Below are 18,055 nucleotides of genomic sequence, written 5' to 3'. Positions count from 1 at the left end.
ATTACTGACCAGGAGCTCTATAAGACACTAAACTATTACTGACCAGGAGCTCTATAAGAAACTAAACTATTACTGACCAGGAGCTCTATAAGACACTAAACTATTACTGACCAGGAGCTCTATAAGAAACTAAACTATTACTGACCAGGAGCTCTATAAGACACTAAACTATTACTGACCAGGAGCGGTATCAGAAACTAAACTATTACTGACCAAGAGCTCTATAAGAAACTAACTATTACTGACCAGGAGCTATATAAGGAACTAAACTATTACTGACCAGGAGCTCTATAAGAAGCTAAACTATTACTGACCAGGAGCTCTATAAGAAACTAAACTATTACTGACCAGGATCTCTATAAGAAACTAAACTATTACTGACCAGGAGCTCCATAAGAAACTAAACTATTACTGACCAGGAGCTCTATAAGAAACTAAACTATTACTGACCAGGATCTCTATAAGAAACTAAACTATTACTGACCAGGAGCTCCATAAGAAACTAAACTATTACTAACCAGGAGCTCTATAAGAAACTAAACTATTACTAACCAGGAGCTCTATAAGAAACTAAACTATTTCTGACCAGGAGCTCTATAAGAAACTAAACTATTACTGACCAGGAGCTCTAGAAGAAACTAAACTATTACTGACCAGGAGCTCTATAAGAAACTAAACTATTACTGACCAGGAGCTCTATAAGACACTAAACTATTACTGACCAGGAGCTCTATAAGAAACTAAACTATTACTGACCAGGACCTCTATAAGAAACTAAAATATTACTGACCAGGAGCTCTATAAGAAACTAAACTATTACTGTCCAGGAGCTCTATCAGAAACTAAACTATTACTGACCAGGAGCTCTATAAGAAACTAAACTATTACTGACCAGGAGCTCTATAAGAAACTAAACTATTACTGACCAGGAGCTCTATAAGAAACTAAACTATTACTGTCCAGGAGCTCTATCAGAAACTAAACTATTACTGACCAGGAGCTCTATAAGAAACTAAACTATTACTGACCAGGAGATCTATAAGAAACTAAACTATTACTGACCAGGAGCTCTATAAGAAACTAAACTATTACTGACCAGGAGCTCTATAAGAAACTAAACTATTACTGACCAGGAGCTCTATAAGAAACTAAACTATTACTGACCAGGAGCTCTATAAGAAACTAAACTATTACTGACCAGGAGCTCTATAAGACACTAAACTATTACTGACCAGGAGCGCTATCAGAAACTAAACTATTACTGACCAAGAGCTCTATAAGAAACTAAACTATTACTGACCAGGAGCTCTATAAGAAACTAAACTATTACTGACCAGGAGCTCTATAAGAAACTAAACTATTACTGACCAGGAGCTCTATAAGAAACTAAACTATTACTGACCAGGAGCTCTATAAGAAACTAAACTATTACTGACCAGGAGCTCTATAAGAAACTAAACTATTACTGTCCAGGAGCTCTATCAGAAACTAAACTATTACTGACCAGGAGCTCTATAAGAAACTAAACTATTACTGACCAGGAGCTCTATAAGAAACTAAACTATTACTGACCAGGAGCTCTATAAGACACTAAACTATTACTGACCAGGAGCTCTATAAGAAACTAAACTATTACTGACCAGGAGCTCTATAAGACACTAAACTATTACTGACCAGGAGCTCTATAAGAAACTAAACTATTACTGACCAGGAGCTCTATAAGACACTAAACTATTACTGACCAGGAGCGGTATCAGAAACTAAACTATTACTGACCAAGAGCTCTATAAGAAACTAACTATTACTGACCAGGAGCTATATAAGGAACTAAACTATTACTGACCAGGAGCTCTATAAGAAGCTAAACTATTACTGACCAGGAGCTCTATAAGAAACTAAACTATTACTGACCAGGATCTCTATAAGAAACTAAACTATTACTGACCAGGATCTCTATAAGAAACTAAACTATTACTGACCAGGAGCTCCATAAGAAACTAAACTATTACTAACCAGGAGCTCTATAAGAAACTAAACTATTACTAACCAGGAGCTCTATAAGAAACTAAACTATTTCTGACCAGGAGCTCTATAAGAAACTAAACTATTACTGACCAGGAGCTCTAGAAGAAACTAAACTATTACTGACCAGGAGCTCTATAAGAAACTAAACTATTACTGACCAGGAGCTCTATAAGACACTAAACTATTACTGACCAGGAGCTCTATAAGAAACTTAACTATTACTGACCAGGACCTCTATAAGAAACTAAAATATTACTGACCAGGAGCTCTATAAGAAACTAAACTATTACTGTCCAGGAGCTCTATCAGAAACTAAACTATTACTGACCAGGAGCTCTATAAGAAACTAAACTATTACTGACCAGGAGCTCTATAAGAAACTAAACTATTACTGACCAGGAGCTCTATAAGAAACTAAACTATTACTGTCCAGGAGCTCTATCAGAAACTAAACTATTACTGACCAGGAGCTCTATAAGAAACTAAACTATTACTGACCAGGAGCTCTATAAGAAACTATTACTGACCAGGAGCTCTATAAGAAACTAAACTATTACTGACCAGGAGCTCTATAAGAAACTAAACTATTACTGACCAGGAGCTCTATAAGAAATTATTACTGACCAGGAGCTCTATAAGAAACTATTACTGACCAGGAGCTCTATAAGAAACTAACTATTACTGACCAGGAGCTATATAAGAAACTAAACTATTACTGACCAGGAGCTCTATCAGAAACTAAACTATTACTGACCAGGAGCTCTATAAGAAACTAAACTATTACTGACCAGGAGCTCTATCAGAAACTAAACTATTACTGACCAGGAGCTCTATAAGAAACTAAACTATTACTGACCAGGAGCTCTATAAGAAACTAAACTATTACTGACCAGGAGCTCTATAAGAAACTAAACTATTAATGACCAGGAGCTCTATAAGAAACTAAACTATTACTGACCAGGAGCTCTATAAGAAACTAAACTACTACTGACCAGGAGCTCTATAAGAAACTAAACTATTACTGACCAGGAGCTCTATAAGAAACTAAACTATTACTGACCAGGAGCTCTATAAGAAACTAAACTATTACTGTCCAGGAGCTCTATCAGAAACTAAACTATTACTGACCAGGAGCTCTATAAGAAACTAAACTATTACTGACCAGGAGCTCTATAAGAAACTAAACTATTACTGACCAGGACCTCTATAAGACACTAAACTATTACTGACCTGGAGCTCTATAAGAAACTAAACTATTACTGACCAGGAGCTCTTTAAGAAACTAAATTATTACTGACCAGGAGCTCTATAAGAAACTAAACTATTACTGACCAGGAGCTCTATAAGAAACTAAACTATTACTGACCAGGAGCTCTATAAGAAACTATTACTGACCAGGAGCTCTATAAGAAACTAAACTATTACTGACCAGGAGCTCTATAAGAAACTAACTATTACTGACCAGGAGATCTATAAGAAACTAAACTATTACTGACCAGGAGCTCTATCAGAAACTAAACTATTACTGACCAGGAGCTCTATAAGAAACTAAACTATTACTGACCAGGAGCTCTATCAGAAACTAAACTATTACTGACCAGGAGCTCTATAAGAAACTAAACTATTACTGACCAGGAGCTCTATAAGAAACTAAACTATTACTGACCAGGAGCTCTATAAGAAACTAAACTATTACTGTCCAGGAGCTCTATCAGAAACTAAACTATTACTGACCAGGAGCTCTATAAGAAACTAACTATTACTGACCAGGAGATCTATAAGAAACTAAACTATTACTGACCAGGAGCTCTATCAGAAACTAAACTATTACTGACCAGGAGCTCTATAAGAAACTAAACTATTACTGACCAGGAGCTCTATCAGAAACTAAACTATTACTGACCAGGAGCTCTATAAGAAACTAAACTATTACTGACCAGGAGCTCTATAAGAAACTAAACTATTACTGACCAGGAGCTCTATAAGAAACTAAACTATTACTGACCAGGAGCTCTATAAGAAACTAAACTATTACTGACCAGGAGCTCTATAAGAAACTAAACTATTACTGACCAGGAGCTCTATAAGAAACTAAACTATTACTGACCAGGAGCTCTATAAGAAACTAAACTATTACTGACCAGGAGCTCTATAAGACACTAAACTATTACTGACCAGGAGCGCTATCAGAAACTAAACTATTACTGACCAAGAGCTCTATAAGAAACTAAACTATTACTGACCAGGAGCTCTATAAGAAACTAAACTATTACTGACCAGGAGCTCTATAAGAAACTAAACTATTACTGACCAGGAGCTCTATAAGAAACTAAACTATTACTGACCAGGAGCTCTATAAGAAACTAAACTATTACTGACCAGGAGCTCTATAAGAAACTAAACTATTACTGTCCAGGAGCTCTATCAGAAACTAAACTATTACTGACCAGGAGCTCTATAAGAAACTAAACTATTACTGACCAGGAGCTCTATAAGAAACTAAACTATTACTGACCAGGAGCTCTATAAGACACTAAACTATTACTGACCAGGAGCTCTATAAGAAACTAAACTATTACTGACCAGGAGCTCTATAAGACACTAAACTATTACTGACCAGGAGCTCTATAAGAAACTAAACTATTACTGACCAGGAGCTCTATAAGACACTAAACTATTACTGACCAGGAGCGCTATCAGAAACTAAACTATTACTGACCAAGAGCTCTATAAGAAACTAACTATTACTGACCAGGAGCTATATAAGGAACTAAACTATTACTGACCAGGAGCTCTATAAGAAACTAACTATTACTGACCAGGAGCTATATAAGGAACTAAACTATTACTGACCAGGAGCTCTATAAGAAGCTAAACTATTACTGACCAGGAGCTCTATAAGAAACTAAACTATTACTGACCAGGATCTCTATAAGAAACTAAACTATTACTGACCAGGAGCTCCATAAGAAACTAAACTATTACTGACCAGGAGCTCTATCTGAAACTAAACTATTACTGACCAGGAGCTCTATAAGAAACTAAACTATTACTGACCAGGAGCTCTATAAGAAACTAAACTATTACTGACCAGGAGCTCTATAAGAAACTAAACTATTACTGACCAGGAGCTCTATAAGAAACTAAACTATTACTGACCAGGAGCTCTATAAGAAACTAAACTATTACTGACCAGGAGCTCTATAAGAAACTAAACTATTACCGACCAGGAGCTCTATAAGAAACTAAACTATTTCTGACCAGGAGCTCTATAAGAAACTAAACTATTACTGACCAGGAGCTATATCAGAAACTAAACTATTACTGACCAGGAGCTCTATAAGAAACTAAACTATTACTATCCAGGAGCTCTATCAGAAACTAAACTATTACTAACCAGGAGCTCTATAAGAAACTAAACTATTACTGACCAGGAGCTCTATAAGAAACTAAACTATTACTGACCAGGAGCTCTATAAGACAATAAACTATTACTGACCGGGAGCTCTATAAGAAACTAAACTATTACTGACCAGGAGCTCTATAAGACACTAAACTATTACTGACCAGGAGCTCTATAAGAAACTAAACTATTACTGACCAGGAGCTCTATAAGACACTAAACTATTACTGACCAGGAGCTCTATCAGAAACTAAACTATTACTGACCAGGAGCTCTATAAGAAACTAACTATTACTGACCAGGAGCTCTATAAGGAACTAAACTATTACTGACCAGGAGCTCTATAAGAAGCTAAACTATTACTGACCAGGAGCTCTATAAGAAACTAAACTATTACTGACCAGGAGCTCTATAAGAAACTAAACTATTACTGACCAGGAGCTCCATAAGAAACTAAACTATTACTGACCAGGAGCTCTATAAGAAACTAAACTATTACTGACCAGGAGCTCCATAAGAAACTAAACTATTACTGACCAGGAGCTCTATAAGAAACTAAACTATTACTAACCAGGAGCTCTATAAGAAACTCAACTATTACTGACCAGGAGCTCTAGAAGATATTAAACTATTACTGACCAGGAGCTCTATAAGAAACTAAACTATTACTGACCAGGAGCTCTAGAAGAAACTAAACTATTACTGACCAGGAGCTCTATAAGAAACTAAACTATTACTGACCAGGAGCTCTATAAGAAACTAAACTATTACTGACCAGGAGCTCTATAAGAAACTAAACTATTACTGACCAGGAGCTCTATAAGAAACTAAACTATTACTGACCAGGAGCTCTATAAGAAACTATTACTGACCAGGAGCTCTATAAGAAACTAAACTATTACTGACCAGGAGCTCTATAAGAAACAAACTATTACTGACCAGGAGCTCTATAAGAAACTAAACTATTACTGACCAGGAGCTCTATCAGAAACTAAACTACTACTGACCAGGAGCTCTATAAGAAACTAAACTATTACTGACCAGGAGCTCTATAAGAAACTAAACTATTACTGTCCAGGAGCTCTATCAGAAACTAAACTATTACTGACCAGGAGCTCTATAAGAAACTAAACTATTACTGACCAGGAGCTCTATAAGAAACTAAACTATTACTGACCAGGAGCTCTATAAGACACTAAACTATTACTGACCAGGAGCTCTATAAGAAACTAAACTATTACTGACCAGGAGCTCTATAAGAAACTAAACTATTACTGACCAGGAGCTCTATAAGAAACTAACTATTACTGACCAGGAGCTCTATAAGAAACTAAACTATTACTGACCAGGAGCTCTATAAGAAACTAAATTATTACTGACCAGGAGCTCTATAAGAAACTAAACTATTACTGACCAGGAGCTCTATAAGAAACTAAACTATTACTGACCAGGAGCTCTATAAGAAACTAAACTATTACTGACCAGGAGCTCTATAAGAAACTATTACTGACCAGGAGCTCTATAAGAAACTAAACTATTACTGACCAGGAGCTCTATAAGAAACTATTACTGACCAGGAGCTCTATAAGACACTAAACTATTACTGACCAGGAGCTCTATAAGACACTAAACTATTACTGACCAGGAGCTATATAAGAAACTAAACTATTACTGACCAGGACCTCTATAAGAAACTAAACTATTACTGACCAGGAGCTCTATAAGAAACTAAACTATTACTGACCAGGAGCTCTATAAGAAACTAAACTATTACTGACCAGGAGCACTATAAGAAACTAAACTATTACTGACCAGGAGCTCTATAAGAAACTAAACTATTACTGACCAGGAGCTCTATAAGAAACTAAACTATTACTGACCAGGAGCTCTATAAGAAACTAAACTATTACTGACCAGGAGCTCTATAAGAAACTAAACTATTACTGACCAGGAGCTCTATCAGAAACTAAACTATTACTGACCAGGAGCTCTATAAGAAACTAAACTATTACTGACCAGGAGCTCTATAAGAAACTAAACTATTACTGACCAGGAGCTCTATAAGACACTAAACTATTACTGACCAGGAGCTCTATAAGAAACTAAACTATTACTGACCAGGAGCTCTATAAGACACTAAACTATTACTGACCAGGAGCTCTATAAGAAACTAAACTATTACTGACCAGGAGCTCTATAAGACACTAAACTATTACTGACCAGGAGCTCTATCAGAAACTAAAATATTACTGACCAGGAGCTCTATAAGAAACTAACTATTACTGACCAGGAGCTCTATAAGAAACTAAACTATTACTGACCAGGAGCTCTATAAGAAACTAAACTATTACTGACCAGGAGCTCTATAAGAAACTAAACTATTACTGACCAGGAGCACTATAAGAAACTAAACTATTACTGACCAGGAGCTCTATAAGAAACTAAACTATTACTGACCAGGAGCTCTATAAGAAACTAACTATTACTGACCAGGAGCTCTATAAGAAACTAAACTATTACTGACTAGGAGCTCTATCTGAAACTAAACTATTACTGACCAGGAGCTCTATAAGAAACTAAACTATTACTGACCAGGAGCTCTATAAGAAACTAAACTATTACTGACCAGGAGCTCTATAAGAAACTAAACTATTACTGACCAGGAGCTCTATAAGAAACTAAACTATTACTGACCAGGAGCTCTATAAGAAACTAAACTATTACTGACCAGGAGCTCTATAAGAAACTAAATTATTACCGACCAGGAGCTCTATAAGAAACTAAACTATTTCTGACCAGGAGCTCTATAAGAAACTAAACTATTACTGACCAGGAGCTCTATCAGAAACTAAACTATTACTGACCAGGAGCTCTATAAGAAACTAAACTATTACTATCCAGGAGCTCTATCAGAAACTAAACTATTACTAACCAGGAGCTCTATAAGAAACTAAACTATTACTGACCAGGAGCTCTATAAGAAACTAAACTATTACTGACCAGGAGCTCTATAAGACACTAAACTATTACTGACCGGGAGCTCTATAAGAAACTAAACTATTACTGACCAGGAGCTCTATAAGACACTAAACTATTACTGACCAGGAGCTCTATAAGAAACTAAACTATTACTGACCAGGAGCTCTATAAGACACTAAACTATTACTGACCAGGAGCTCTATCAGAAACTAAACTATTACTGACCAGGAGCTCTATAAGAAACGAACTATTACTGACCAGGAGCTCTATAAGGAACTAAACTATTACTGACCAGGAGCTCTATAAGAAGCTAAACTATTACTGACCAGGAGCTCTATAAGAAACTAAACTATTACTGACCAGGAGCTCTATAAGAAACTAAACTATTACTGACCAGGAGCTCCATAAGAAACTAAACTATTACTGACCAGGAGCTCTATAAGAAACTAAACTATTACTGACCAGGAGCTCTATAAGAAACTAAACTATTACTGACCAGGAGCTCTATAAGAAACTAAACTATTACTGACCAGGAGCTCTATAAGAAACTATTACTGACCAGGAGCTCTATAAGAAACTAAACTATTACTGACCAGGAGCTCTATAAGAAACGAACTATTACTGACCAGGAGCTCTATAAGAAACTAAACTATTACTGACCAGGAGCTCTATCAGAAACTAAACTACTACTGACCAGGAGCTCTATAAGAAACTAAACTATTACTGACCAGGAGCTCTATAAGAAACTAAACTATTACTGTCCAGGAGCTCTATCAGAAACTAAACTATTACTGACCAGGAGCTCTATAAGAAACTAAACTATTACTGACCAGGAGCTCTATAAGAAACTAAACTATTACTGACCAGGAGCTCTATAAGACACTAAACTATTACTGACCAGGAGCTCTATAAGAAACTAAACTATTACTGACCAGGAGCTCTATAAGAAACTAAACTATTACTGACCAGGAGCTCTATAAGAAACTAACTATTACTGACCAGGAGCTCTATAAGAAACTAAACTATTACTGACCAGGAGCTCCATAAGAAACTAAATTATTACTGACCAGGAGCTCTATAAGAAACTAAACTATTACTGACCAGGAGCTCTATAAGAAACTAAACTATTACTGACCAGGAGCTCTATAAGAAACTAAACTATTACTGACCAGGAGCTCTATAAGAAACTATTACTGACCAGGAGCTCTATAAGACACTAAACTATTACTGACCAGGTGCTCTATAAGACACTAAACTATTACTGACCAGGAGCTATATAAGAAACTAAACTATTACTGACCAGGACCTCTATAAGAAACTAAACTATTACTGACCAGGAGCTCTATAAGAAACTAAACTATTACTGACCAGGAGCTCTATAAGAAACTAAACTATTACTGACCAGGAGCACTATAAGAAACTAAACTATTACTGACCAGGAGCTCTATAAGAAACTAAACTATTACTGACCAGGAGCTCTATAAGAAACTAAACTATTACTGACCAGGAGCTCTATAAGAAACTAAACTATTACTGACCAGGAGCTCTATAAGAAACTAAACTATTACTGTCCAGGAGCTCTATCAGAAACTAAACTATTACTGACCAGGAGCTCTATAAGAAACTAAACTATTACTGACCAGGAGCTCTATAAGAAACTAAACTATTACTGACCAGGAGCTCTATAAGACACTAAACTATTACTGACCAGGAGCTCTATAAGAAACTAAACTATTACTGACCAGGAGCTCTATAAGACACTAAACTATTACTGACCAGGAGCTCTATAAGAAACTAAACTATTACTGACCAGGAGCTCTATAAGACACTAAACTATTACTGACCAGGAGCTCTATCAGAAACTAAAATATTACTGACCAGGAGCTCTATAAGAAACTAACTATTACTGACCAGGAGCTCTATAAGAAACTAAACTATTACTGACCAGGAGCTCTATAAGAAACTAAACTATTACTGACCAGGAGCACTATAAGAAACTAAACTATTACTGACCAGGAGCTCTATAAGAAACTAAACTATTACTGACCAGGAGCTCTATAAGAAACTAAACTATTACTGACCAGGAGCTCTATAAGAAACTAAACTATTACTGACCAGGAGCTCTATAAGAAACTAAACTATTACTGACCAGGAGCTCTATAAGAAACTAAACTATTACTGACCAGGAGCTCTATAAGAAACTATTACTGACCAGGAGCTCTATAAGAAACTAAACTATTACTGACCAGGAGCTCTATAAGAAACTAACTATTACTGACCAGGAGCTCTATAAGAAACTAAACTATTACTGACCAGGAGCTCTATCAGAAACTAAACTATTACTGACCAGGAGCTCTATAAGAAACCAAACTATTACTGACCAGGAGCTCTATCAGAAACTAAACTATTACTGACCAGGAGCTCTATAAGAAACTAAACTATTACTGACCAGGAGCTCTATAAGAAACTAAACTATTACTGACCAGGAGCTCTATAAGAAACTAAACTATTACTGACCAGGAGCTCTATAAGAAACTAAACTATTACTGACCAGGAGCTCTATAAGAAACTAAACTATTACTGACCAGGAGCTCTATAAGAAACTAAACTATTACTGACCAGGAGCTCTATAAGAAACTAAACTATTACTGACCAGGAGCTCTATAAGAAACTAAACTATTACTGTCCAGGAGCTCTATCAGAAACTAAACTATTACTGACCAGGAGCTCTATAAGAAACTAAACTATTACTGACCAGGAGCTCTATAAGAAACTAAACTATTACTGACCAGGAGCTCTATAAGACACTAAACTATTACTGACCAGGAGCTCTATAAGAAACTAAACTATTACTGACCAGGAGCTCTATAAGAAACTAAACTATTACTGACCAGGAGCTCTATAAGAAACTAAACAATTACTGACCAGGAGCTCTATAAGAAACTAAACTATTACTGACCAGGAGCTCTATAAGAAACTATTACTGACCAGGAGCTCTATAAGAAACTAAACTATTACTGACCAGGAGCTCTATAAGAAACTAACTATTACTGACCAGGAGCTCTATAAGAAACTAAACTATTACTGACCAGGAGCTCTATCAGAAACTAAACTATTACTGACCAGGAGCTCTATAAGAAACTAAACTATTACTGACCAGGAGCTCTATCAGAAACTAAACTATTACTGACCAGGAGCTCTATAAGAAACTAAACTATTACTGACCAGGAGCTCTATAAGAAACTATTACTGACCAGGAGCTCTATCAGAAACTAAACTATTACTGACCAGGAGCTCTATAAGAAACTAAACTATTACTGACCAGGAGCTCTATCAGAAACTAAACTATTACTGACCAGGAGCTCTATAAGAAACTAAACTATTACTGACCAGGAGCTCTATAAGAAACTAAACTATTACTGACCAGGAGCTCTATAAGAAACTAAACTATTACTGACCAGGAGCTCTATAAGAAACTAAACTATTACTGACCAGGAGCTCTATAAGAAACTAAACTATTACTGACCAGGAGCTCTATAAGAAACTAAACTATTACTGACCAGGAGCTCTATAAGAAACTAAACTATTACTGACCAGGAGCTCTATAAGAAACTAAACTATTACTGTCCAGGAGCTCTATCAGAAACTAAACTATTACTGACCAGGAGCTCTATAAGAAACTAAACTATTACTGACCAGGAGCTCTATAAGAAACTAAACTATTACTGACCAGGAGCTCTATAAGACACTAAACTATTACTGACCAGGAGCTCTATAAGAAACTAAACTATTACTGACCAGGAGCTCTATAAGAAACTAAACTATTACTGACCAGGAGCTCTATAAGAAACTAAACTATTACTGACCAGGAGCTCTATAAGAAACTAAACTATTACTGACCAGGAGCTCTATAAGAAACTAAACTATTACTGTCCAGGAGCTCTATCAGAAACTAAACTATTACTGACCAGGAGCTCTATAAGAAACTAAACTATTACTGACCAGGAGCTCTATAAGAAACTAAACTATTACTGACCAGGAGCTCTATAAGAAACTAAACTATTACTGACCAGGAGCTCTATAAGAAACTAAACTATTACTGACCAGGAGCTCTATAAGAAACTAAACTATTACTGACCAGGAGCTCTATAAGAAACTAAACTATTACTGACCAGGAGCTCTATAAGAAACTATTACTGACCAGGAGCTCTATAAGAAACTAAACTATTACTGACCAGGAGCTCTATAAGAAACTAACTATTACTGACCAGGAGCTCTATAAGAAACTAAACTATTACTGACCAGGAGCTCTATCAGAAACTAAACTATTACTGACCAGGAGCTCTATAAGAAACTAAACTATTACTGACCAGGAGCTCTATCAGAAACTAAACTATTACTGACCAGGAGCTCTATAAGAAACTAAACTATTACTGACCAGGAGCTCTATAAGAAACTAAACTATTACTGACCAGGAGCTCTATAAGAAACTAAACTATTACTGACCAGGAGCTCTATAAGAAACTAAACTATTACTGACCAGGAGCTCTATAAGAAACTAAACTATTACTGACCAGGAGCTCTATAAGAAACTAAACTATTACTGACCAGGAGCTCTATAAGAAACTAAACTATTACTGACCAGGAGCTCTATAAGAAACTAAACTATTACTGACCAGGAGCTCTATAAGAAACTAAACTATTACTGTCCAGGAACTCTATCAGAAACTAAACTATTACGGACCAGGAGCTCTATAAGAAACTAAACTATTACTGACCAGGAGCTCTATAAGAAACTAAACTATTACTGACCAGGAGCTCTATAAGACACTAAACTATTACTGACCAGGAGCTCTATTAGAAACTAAACTATTACTGACCAGGAGCTCTATAAGACATTAAACTATTACTGACCAGGAGCTCTATCAGAAACTAAACTATTACTGACCAGGAGCTCTATAAGAAACTAAACTATTACTGACCAGGAGCTCTATAAGAAACTAAACTATTACTGACCAGGAGCTCTATAAGAAACTAAACTATTACTGACCAGGAGCTCTATAAGAAACTAAACAATTACTGACCAAGAGCTCTATAAGAAACTATTACTGACCAGGAGCTCTATAAGAAACTAAACTATTACTGACCAGGAGCTCTATCAGAAACTAAACTATTACTGACCAGGAGCTCTATCAGAAACTAAACTATTACGGACCAGGAGCTCTATAAGAAACTAAACTATTACTGACCAGGAGCTCTATAAGAAACTAAACTATTACTGACCAGGAGCTCTATAAGACACTAAACTATTACTGACCAGGAGCTCTATTAGAAACTAAACTATTACTGACCAGGAGCTCTATAAGACATTAAACTATTACTGACCAGGAGCTCTATCAGAAACTAAACTATTACTGACCAGGAGCTCTATAAGAAACTAAACTATTACTGACCAGGAGCTCTATAAGAAACTAAACTATTACTGACCAGGAGCTCTATAAGAAACTAAACTATTACTGACCAGGAGCTCTATAAGAAACTAAACAATTACTGACCAGGAGCTCTATAAGAAACTATTACTGACCAGGAGCTCTATAAGAAACTAAACTATTACTGACCAGGAGCTCTATCAGAAACTAAACTATTACTGACCAGGAGCTCTATAAGAAACTAAACTATTACTGACCAGGAGCTCTATAAGAAACTAAACTATTACTGACCAGGAGCTCTATAAGAAACTAAACTCTTACTGACCAGGAGCTCTATAAGAAACTAAACTATTACTGACCAGGAGCTCTATCAGAAACTAAACTATTACTGACCAGGAGCTCTATCAGAAACTAAACTATTACTGACCAGGAGCTCTATAAGAAACTTCAGGCTCTCAAATTTTAAAAAGCCTGCAGACCTGTTGGCATCCTAAATGAGATGCTCAAACTCACTAGTGCAAAATTTCAATTGGCTATATTAAAACTGTTTAATTTGATCCTGAGTGTAGGTTTAGTTTAATTTATCATAAGTTTAGGTTTAGTTTAGTTTATCCTGAGTTTAGGTTGAGTTTATCCTGAGTTTAGGTTTCGTTCATCCTTTGATCCTGAGTTTAGGTTTTGTTTAATTTGATCCTGAGTTTAGGTTTAGTTTAGTTCATCCTGAGTTTAGGTTTAGTTTTGTTTATCCTTTGATCCTGAGTTTAGGTTTAGTTTAATTTGATCCTGAATTTAGGTTTAGTTTAATTTGATCCTGAGTTTAGGTTTAGTTTATTCTGTAGGTTCCCTGACGAGGACTCATTACTCCAATATTTAAGTACGGAGACAAATTTGACACAAACAATTCCAGAGGCGTTTGTGTGAACAGTAACCTGGGGAAGGTCAATAAGCACAAGTTTTTGAGTAAAAGCCCAATTGGATTTATACCAAAACATTACACAACCAATCATATTTACACCCTACACACCCTGATAGATAAACAAAATAATAGATAAATAATAATTCCTCCAAAATAATAGCAAAATAAACTTATCGACTTCCAAAAAACACATGACATAATTAAATCAACGTCTACTGGCAATACGTGCAGCAGTGAGACTGGCAAGAAAATAACATAATTATTTAACCAGGGGCGGGGCCTTCTTCAGGGTTGTAATCTGAGCCTTGCACACTTCAATATTTATATCAACGAGTTGGCCACTATTCTAGAAAAATCCTCAGCCCCTGGTGTTAGTCTCCACAATTCAGAAGATAAATACCTGCTCTTCGCAGATGACCTATGCCTGCTGTCACCCACAGCACATGGCCTGCAGCAGAGCCTGGACCTGCTAGAGCAGTACTACCAGACCTGGGCCCTGGCAGCAAGCCCCAAAAATACCAAAAATACTAAAATAATGATTTTTCAGAGAAGATCCAGATCTCAGGGAATTAGACCAAAGTTCTCAATTGGTACAAAATATATAGAGTACTGCACACACTGCAATTACTCAGGTTTAAAAATAAGCTCAACTGGACACCTTAATGAGGCAGTGAATGAACTGAGAGAGAAAGCACGCAGGGCATTCTACCCCATTAAAATAATTATTCAAATTTGTCTAAAATTAATTGAAAATGTCATTGAACCAATTGCACTTTATGGCAGCAAGGTGTAGGGTCCACTTGCAAAACAAGATTTCACCAAATGGGACAAACAACCGATTGAAACCCTGCAATGCAGAGTTCTGTAAGGAAAACTACACACAATGCATGCAGCACAGAATTAGGCCAATATCCACTAATAATAAAAACTCAAAAAATGGTAATTAAGTTTTGGAAACCTTTAAAATACAGTGACACCCTCTCATATCATTACCAAGCCCTGCAATGACAAGAGCTGAGCAAAGAAAAGAGTCCCCTCATCCAGCTGGTCCTGAGTTCACAAACCTGTTCTACTAACACACTGAAGCCTCAGTCCCCTCATCCAGCTGGTCCTGGTCCTGAGTTCACTAACCTGTTCTACTAACACACTGAAGCCTCAGTCCTCTCATCCAGCTGGTCCTGGGGCTGAGTTCACTAACCTGTTCTACTAACACACTGAAGCCTCAGTCCCCTCATCCAGCTGGTCCTGGGGCTGAGTTCACTAACCTGTTCTACTAACACACTGAAGCCTCAGTCCCCTCATCCAGCTGGTCCTGGGGCTGAGTTCACTAACCTGTTCTACTAACACACTGAAGCCTCAGTCCCATCATCCAGCTGGTCCTGGGGCTGAGTTCACTAACCTGTTCTACTAACACACTGAAGCCTCAGTCCCCTCATCCAGCTGGTCCTGGGGCTGAGTTCACTAACCTGTTCTACTAACACACTGAAGCCTCAGTCCCCTCATCCAGCTGGTCCTGGGGCTGAGTTCACTAACCTGTTCTACTAACACACTGAAGCCTCAGTCTCCTCATCCAGCTGGTCCTGGGGCTGAGTTCACTAACCTGCTCTACTAGCACACTGAAGCCTCAGTCTCCTCATCCAGCTGGTCCTGGGGCTGAGTTCACTAACCTGCTCTACTAGCACACTGAAGCCTCAGTCTCCTCATCCAGCTGGTCCTGGGGCTGAGTTCACTAACCTGCTCTACTAACACACTGAAGCCTCAGTCCTCTCATCCAGCTGGTCCTGGGGCTGAGTTCACTAACCTGTTCTACTAACACACTGAAGCCTCAGTCCTCCCATCCAGCTGGTCCTGGGGCTGAGTTCACTAACCTGTTCTACTAACACACTGAAGCCTCAGTCCCCTCATCCAGCTGGTCCTGGGTCTGAGTTCACTAACCTGTTCTACTAACACACTGAAGCCTCAGTCCTCTCATCCAAGCTGTCCTGGGGCTGAGTTCACTAACCTGTTCTACTAACACACTGAAGTCTCAGTCCCCTCATCCAGCTGGTCCTGGGGCTGAGTTCACTAACAAGCTCTACTAGCACACTGAAGCCTCAGTCTCCTCATCCAGCTGGTCCTGGGGCTGAGTTCACTAACCTGCTCTACTAACACACTGAAGCCTCAGGACCAGAACATCCAATCAATCAGAATAAACCAAATTACAACACAGTCAAAACAAAACTACATTACTTATTGGGAAACCCAAGCACAAAGCTAAATGCAGTGCTATCTGGCCCTAAATCGACAGTACACTCTAGCTAACTATTTGACCATGGTTACTGATCAAAACCTTGACAAAGTACAGGCTCAGTGAGCACAGCCTTGCCATTGAGAAGGGAAGATACAGGAAAACCTGGCTCTCTGTAGAGGAAAGGCTGTGCAACCACTGCACAACAGCAAAACCTGGCTCCCTGTAGAGGAAAGGCTGTGCAACCACTGCACAACAGCAGAACCTGGCTCCCTGTAGAGGAAAGGCTGTGCAACCACTGCACAACAGCAGAACCTGGCTCCCTGTAGAGGAAAGGCTGTGCAACCACTGCACAACAGCAGAACCTGAGACGGAGCTGCATTTCCTGACAAAATGTCAAAAATATAAAAGTAAATATATAAAATATATAAAGTAAATATATTTGAATAGATAGAGAGAGTGGGGAGGGGGCATGACAGAGAGAGAGAGAGAGGGGAGAGAGAGATAGAGAGAGGGAGAGAGAGAGAGAGAGAGAGAGATAGAGAGAGGGGGGAGACCGACAGAGAGAGAGAGAGAGAGAGAGAGAGAAAAAGAGGGGGGGGAAGTGACAGAGAGAGAGAGAGAGAGAGGGAATGACAGAGAGACCGAGAGCGAGTGGGGGAGAGTGACAGAGAGAGAGAGAGAGAGAGAGAGAGAGAGAGAGAGAAAAAGAGGGGGGGGAAGTGACAGAGAGAGAGAGAGAGAGAGGGAATGACAGAGAGACCGAGAGCGAGTGGGGGAGAGTGACAGAGAGAGAGAGAGATTTGGGGGAGAGTGACAGAGAGAGAGAGGGGGAGAGTGACCGAGAGAGAGGGGGGAGTGACAGAGAGAGAGAGGGGGGAGTGCCAGAGAGAGAGAGAGAGAGAGAGAGAGAGAGAGTTCAGGGAGAGTGGCAGAGAGAGAGAGAGAGAGAGAGAGAGAGAGAGAGAGAGAGTTGGGGGAGAGTGACAGAGAGAGAGAGAGAGAGAGAGAGAGAGAGAGAGAGAGAGAGAGAGAGAGAGGGAAGGGAGAGAGAGAGAGAGAGACAGGAGGAGAGT

The sequence above is a fragment of the Oncorhynchus mykiss genome, chromosome 24 (assembly GCF_013265735.2).
Source record: "Oncorhynchus mykiss isolate Arlee chromosome 24, USDA_OmykA_1.1, whole genome shotgun sequence".
Classification (NCBI taxonomy): Eukaryota; Metazoa; Chordata; class Actinopteri; order Salmoniformes; family Salmonidae; genus Oncorhynchus; species Oncorhynchus mykiss.
This window is presented reverse-complemented; position numbering follows the sequence as displayed.